A 6,316-nucleotide genomic window follows, 5' to 3' on the forward strand; every position below is an offset into this window, starting at 1 on the left:
TCGTATGTTATATATATATATATATATATATATATATATATATATATATATAATGCATATATTGCGCGACCACCACCAGCTGACGATATTTTGATGATGGTTCTGACCTGCTTATTTGCTTGGAATCGGCAAATGAATGAACTCAGTGTGCGCTTTCCAAAAATAAATGGATTTTGAATCAATTCCCATCCTCATGTCTTGGGAATAGGGTGAACCTACAAGCCGATTTTTTCGAATTTCTTTAGTTACTCACATATCATGAGTAGCACATAATATAACAAAACAGGTACACAGAGCCATTTTAGGGTTCAGTGCTTTAAAGTTGCCTAGCGGAACACGCAGCAACAAACGTGACCCATCCGTTCAACAGGTATGCATCCGATCAGATTCACCTTCTTAGTCTTGGTTCGGTAGCCCTCAGCTCCACTCGGTGGAGCTACCCATTCATCCATGCTACACACGCTATTTCAAGAACTTCTTTTCGGTCACGGCTTCACACTAATTTTGGTACAGTTGACAAGTACATGCCCAACGCAACATTATCAGGGGAATAATCCCAATAACCATTTCATGGTTAGTTTGGATAATGCGTCAAAAAACCGCAAAATCCTGGCTACTACCCGAACACCAAAAACTGAAGATTTTGGCTTGCAGCAACATGAAGAAACACAATAGCGTCGCAAAGAAAGTCAGCTCAAATCAACCACAGACCCGTTCTATTTTCGTCAACATCCTTCTATCTGACTTCCGAACGTTTATAAAAAACATATTTTAGGTCGTTTGCAGTTACCCCGAGACAGTTCACAATGAGATGTTTTGATCTTTGAGTGATTAGACCTGGTGGAGGCAGCGGGATCCTAGAAATCAAAGCGGATTCTTCATTGAACGTCAATAGAGTAGGCTGTTGTCGCTTGTCAGGATTCAAAAAAATTGTGATTCTAAGGAAACACACTTCTGTGTGGTCCTGAAATTTCGCCCGTGTAGAAGTGGTGCGGAAAATGGTTCTTCTGTGATCCCAGTCAGGCTGATCCTCAATATAACTTCTAGTCTAACTTGTCATATTTCTGGATTTCATAAATAAAAACTGTGTTATCTCATTCTCATTAGAGCGTTTCCGCATCAGAAATCGAACCAAACGGCCGTTGGAAGGATACGGTGGTTATAGGTACAAGTGAATCAATGGCTCTCAAAGAAAAATCTCTACTCTGTGGAGTGTTTTGCAGGTTTCTGTGTAGGCACAACTATTTGAAGCAATATTCTGGCTCGGACCTAGTAGTGGGTTACTGACTGCATTGCTCGGGATGACTATTCAACGCACAGCGCAACCCATGAGGAAGAAATCGTGTTGGATTTGACGTTTCGGTATTTTTCTCTCGTAAAATTTTGGTTTCCATCTGTCCAGCCCCTTCGTGTCTACTGACCGACGTTTCGGGCCAGAGTGAAAAAAGCATCAAGAATTCGCCAATATTTGGAGCTATCACACCCATACGGCGCCACCTTTCAAAGATGGCTGTCTGCCACCATGTACTGCAACATTTATCTTCTTTCGGAACGATTACCCCGGTAGCTAGTTTGGCAAATCAAATTGCTTAACTAATCAGACAATGCTAAGAAAGATTCTAGTTCTGACTAAGTGGCATCACCATAACGGTGCGAATGATGTTCTCTGAAAACGAGTAGACTACGCCAGACGGTTGACAGATTGGTGTTTGTTCCCCGGCGTTCACGAAGGCGTCAAGTGAAGATCTTTTAAGACCACGTTTTAAGGCTAGAGGCGAAAGTGTTTCTCCGGTTCTAACTGAATGCCCTTCATAGCCCCTCTTCTATCAACATGACCGACCATGCACCGTTATGAAGTGCTTTCTGGGTGCTCTGATTTTATGAACGTGGGTGTGACGAGCGACCCTTAACATACGAAATTTGTCAGTAGTTCATCTCCCTCGAAAAATGAACACCTAACTAATAGTTAGAAATCACAGGCATTGTCTACATATGGGCATATCATGATGATTCACTGTTTTGTATGTATGCATCTCATTGAACGGAGATCTGGGCCAAAGTATACATTTTCACAGTAAAACGCTTCTAGTGACCAAGGGAACCATAGACTGAGGGGTACTGAGTGGCAGGAAGCTGATGTAACGCACAAGTTTTCAATCCCAGAGAGGATGCAGTTTGAAATTTCATGTGGTTCGCCTCGAGAGTGAGTACGGCTGATCTGCCGTGGCACCAAGATCTCGGCCTTAAGGTGGATAAAACAAAGTGAGATGGGGTTTTAAAGAAAAAGTAGTATAAATCGAATGTGATATTCTAGTCATAGTAGATTAAAACTAACGAGCGATCTTCCGGTCAGTGTTTTAACACTTAACCTTGGGGCATCCAACGGCAAATCAGCAGTGTGATAGAGTCGCATTCAGGCTATGGTGCCACAGCACGTAGTCTCGTATTGATTGGCTCCTCAAGTGACAACTACTCAGCTGGAAGTTCAACCCTTCCTTTGAATTCATTCTTCCTCCTAGTTCAATGTAGATTAGTGTTTCAATGAGGAAATTTCCTAAATTGACTGGACATTCGCTTGACTCCTTGCACTGCTGATGAATCCTAATAAGGATGAAACAGTTGTGCAATGGTTCGCCACCAGTGAAGGGAAGAAGACGTCTGCTGCGGAGTAATGTATTAGAAAATGCCAACTGAATAGTTACAGACTTGTGGACGGAGAAGCAGAACTCTCATATGGATCTTGTTTACAAAAACGGTATATTCCCATCTTCTCATTGAACGCGTCTTCCTGAACTTCCCTGGATTTTCATTGACTGTCACTCAAATGCAAGCCAACATGACTCAACAAATTCCGTAATAGATCTCATTTTTCAAGGGACACACAGCGGACTTACGATAAAACATACTACTCGCGTGCCCCCCATCAGTAGCATCACCGTTGTACCAGGACAACGTCCATTTCGAATTATCGAATCTCTCCACACAACCATCAATTGAAATTTAACGTATAAAATTAAGCAAGACCATTGATGTTAAAGATATACACTTCTCAGTTTGGAAGCTTGCCAAATGATCTAAGATAATCGATTAAGGACTCTGAACTAATATGCAAATAGCAGTCACACATGCACACCTGCGCCTGAACTCATTAGGATGTGTTGTAGACATCCCAATTTGTGGTGCTTTTATGTTAAACGAGTCAGACGAGAGGCTTATCCCCTATCGAACACTCCTTACAAACTTCCTTACTCATATGTTCAAACCATACGTGTTTGATTTTCCAGTGATCAGACAAGCTTTCGTCTAGTTTTGTCCCGTTTTCGCACGGTACATTGTTCCCCGTTCATGGAGAAGCACGACACGTATGGAAGTCTCGTGGCTTCTTCGTTTCCGCATCAACAATTTTGTGTACAAAGATCATTTGGACTTTGTTTATATCTGCTGATTCGCTAATCCATGGTATCCGCTACCGGCCCGCTTCAGCGCCTAGTGCCGGAAAAAAAGACTCACCGAAGGGAATACAACAGCTATATTCCTAACAAGCAAGTGCGAGAGCGTGAGTGCGTGCGGGTGCGAAAGCACAACGATCTCAAGCTATTTATTGGAGGGACACCGTCTGAACTCGGTCCAATGCTGACGCACACGGTCTGGCTTTGGTACGATGCAGCGAGGTGCTGCATACAGCGGAGGCGTTGTCTGGCCTTGATCAACTCTGACTCGCGCTGCCTGGTTTTGATACAATGCTGTGACGCGCTGCATATCAAGCGAACGTTGTCTGTCTGGACAACATCTAGCGGAGCTGAGAGTTTCAGTAGACTTCGGGCATCCAGTGTTTGCTTTCAGGGATCTGACCTTCGTGATGGACTTTGGACTTGATTTTTATCCGTGCAACCATTGGCCCTACTAGCCCTTCCTCAAATATCGAAAGTTTGATCCGTGCTAGCAACATCGAGAGGAAGCAGTGCATTGCGTTACCAGTCTAGTAACATCATTTTTCCCGTAGTTCACCTATTCGAAAACTGCGAATGGAAGCCAACAGTGACTAAGACCAAATCAAGCCCACGTCTCATAATTGCTCACTACCACCACGTGTTGAACTCTTCATCAGACGTTTTCTTAAGTTTTGGGACAAAAAGAGGAACGTTACTGTTGGATATCTAATCAAAACACCAATTGTGATGACAAAATGCCGGGACAGTTCGTCCAAATGTGGTCAGACAGAATGCCTCAAAAGATTGGAAGGTTCCCAAACATAGTCCTGTCGATATCCTCGAAAGCACGACTGATGACAAGGAAACCAGGAATGTCGGCTTTCGAAATACTTTGCCCGGTGGTGAAACCCACCTGTCCTTCTTGGAAGCGACTTGAAAGTAGTCATTACGAATAATGTATTGAACTCTTGTGGAGATTTCGTCCTGTAAGTGGAGCCAATCAATGCTGAAAGCACTGTGCAGCTGTTTCATCCTTATTGGGACTCATCAGCAGTGCGCATCTCACGAAACTCCGAAGAGTCTCGAACCCGCGGCCTCTCGGCAAGTAGTTTGAGCACTTAACCGTTAGGCCACTCGTGGCCGAGTTTCGTGAGATGCGCACTGCTGATGAGTCCCAATAAGAACTGCTACACAGTGCTTCTCGGCTTTTCAGCATAGATTGGCCCCACTCACAGGACGAAATCTCCACAAAAATCCCAAATCTCCGCACACTACCAACAGTATTGAATTCTTGTATTGGTGCGAGCAGTGCTGACGCTCCTCTAATCACAGAGTTGATTTACGCGCACCGCTTCATAATCTTTAACTGATAGAGATGACAGTTCATCCAAGCCTGATGCCTTCGTTCGTTCATTCGGGGATACCACCTTACGTAGTAGCTTTAGAAATGATTAGAGGTGGTTGGTTGAAAACTGACCTGAGGTTTTGTCCAAATCACCCCACCCAATTTTCATTATGTCTGAAAACATGGTTTTTATAACCTCAACTTCTTTATTAGTTGTTTGACTGGAGTTCGATCGTCTTCGGTAAGAGCTGTCAGAAGTCGATGTCACTTCCAACTTGATGTCACCACCCGGAATTTTTGCGAGAGCTTGCAGCTGTGATTTGAGGGGCTCGTGAGCTACGCTGCCTTTATGAATAGCGGGAAAACGCTGCCACGAAATGAGCAATAAACCTACCCAAGCAGATATCCGAATGGTATCTAGGTAACGTCTGCACACTAACAGTTGCAATTTCCAATATTGTGGTGATGTAACTTGGCTGTGAAGTTCAGTTTGACGAAACTGTTGTGCCAACTAGATTGGATCTATACGTCTGATATATTTTCCGAGACGTTTCACCTAGAAACAAACTTGTGTTTATTTTCGCTGTCGGGAACTGGTTCCATTGAAATCCATTTGGCGAAGACTGTCTGAGATTGCTGCTAGACAGTAATATTTCATTGTCCAGACAAATTCGAACACCGTTGAAATGTTGGCCTTCCAGTTCCATGTCTTCATGTCCAATCAAACTAGCCTGAACGTCTATGGACTTCCAAGAATTTACTTGCATTCATTTGGCTTAATCATACTCTGCAAAGGAGATGAATCGGGTCAGAACCACGTAGTTGTCCAAGGAATCAAAGACTGCCCCAAGATTAAGGTGCGTTTAATTGTAGCCATTGGAAGACGCCGGCCATGATTCACGGTCGAATCATGAATATGAAACCCAACCTTAGCGAACGTTTTATTTCTGTCTGTCAGTCGAGTTATAGAAATGACCGCACATCAGAGGCGGCTAAGTTGAATGTCCCGCCAGTGTTTTTGTTGTCCCATTACTCTGGATAATGGACCAGGGCCAAAGGGAGTTGCTTCGTCGTTAGAGAACCGTGTTCAATTCTTACAGGTACAATATCGCAATATCCGTCACAAACCGCGATCACATCTGTACGTCTTGCGCGCATTAAGTCACCTGCTTCATTGGCAAAACCTAGATGGATTCAACCACTTTAATGGCATGACCACGTGAAACCTCAGGCCGGACAGAATCAGGACCTGTTAGCTAAATGTCACTTCTTGGATTGGGAACTAAACAAGGTTGAGGAGTCTCTGACAACTCTGAATTGGAGCCATGTGTGCAAACACTGTGAGTTTTACAGAATGAACTATTTATTTGCAAGCTTGTTGGTTTCACACTTTACTTCCCTAGGCTTCTATGTGCATAAATATTGCTGGAAAGGCTTGGCAACTTGTTTGTGGACCAGTACGCCGAGCTTAGAAACAGTTGTAAAACCAATCGAGGTGGCACCTGCATTGACCTGACTACTATATATATATATATATCTA

The sequence above is a fragment of the Opisthorchis viverrini genome, assembly GCF_000715545.1.
Source record: "Opisthorchis viverrini unplaced genomic scaffold opera_v5_555, whole genome shotgun sequence".
In the NCBI taxonomy this organism is placed as follows: Eukaryota; Metazoa; Platyhelminthes; class Trematoda; order Opisthorchiida; family Opisthorchiidae; genus Opisthorchis; species Opisthorchis viverrini.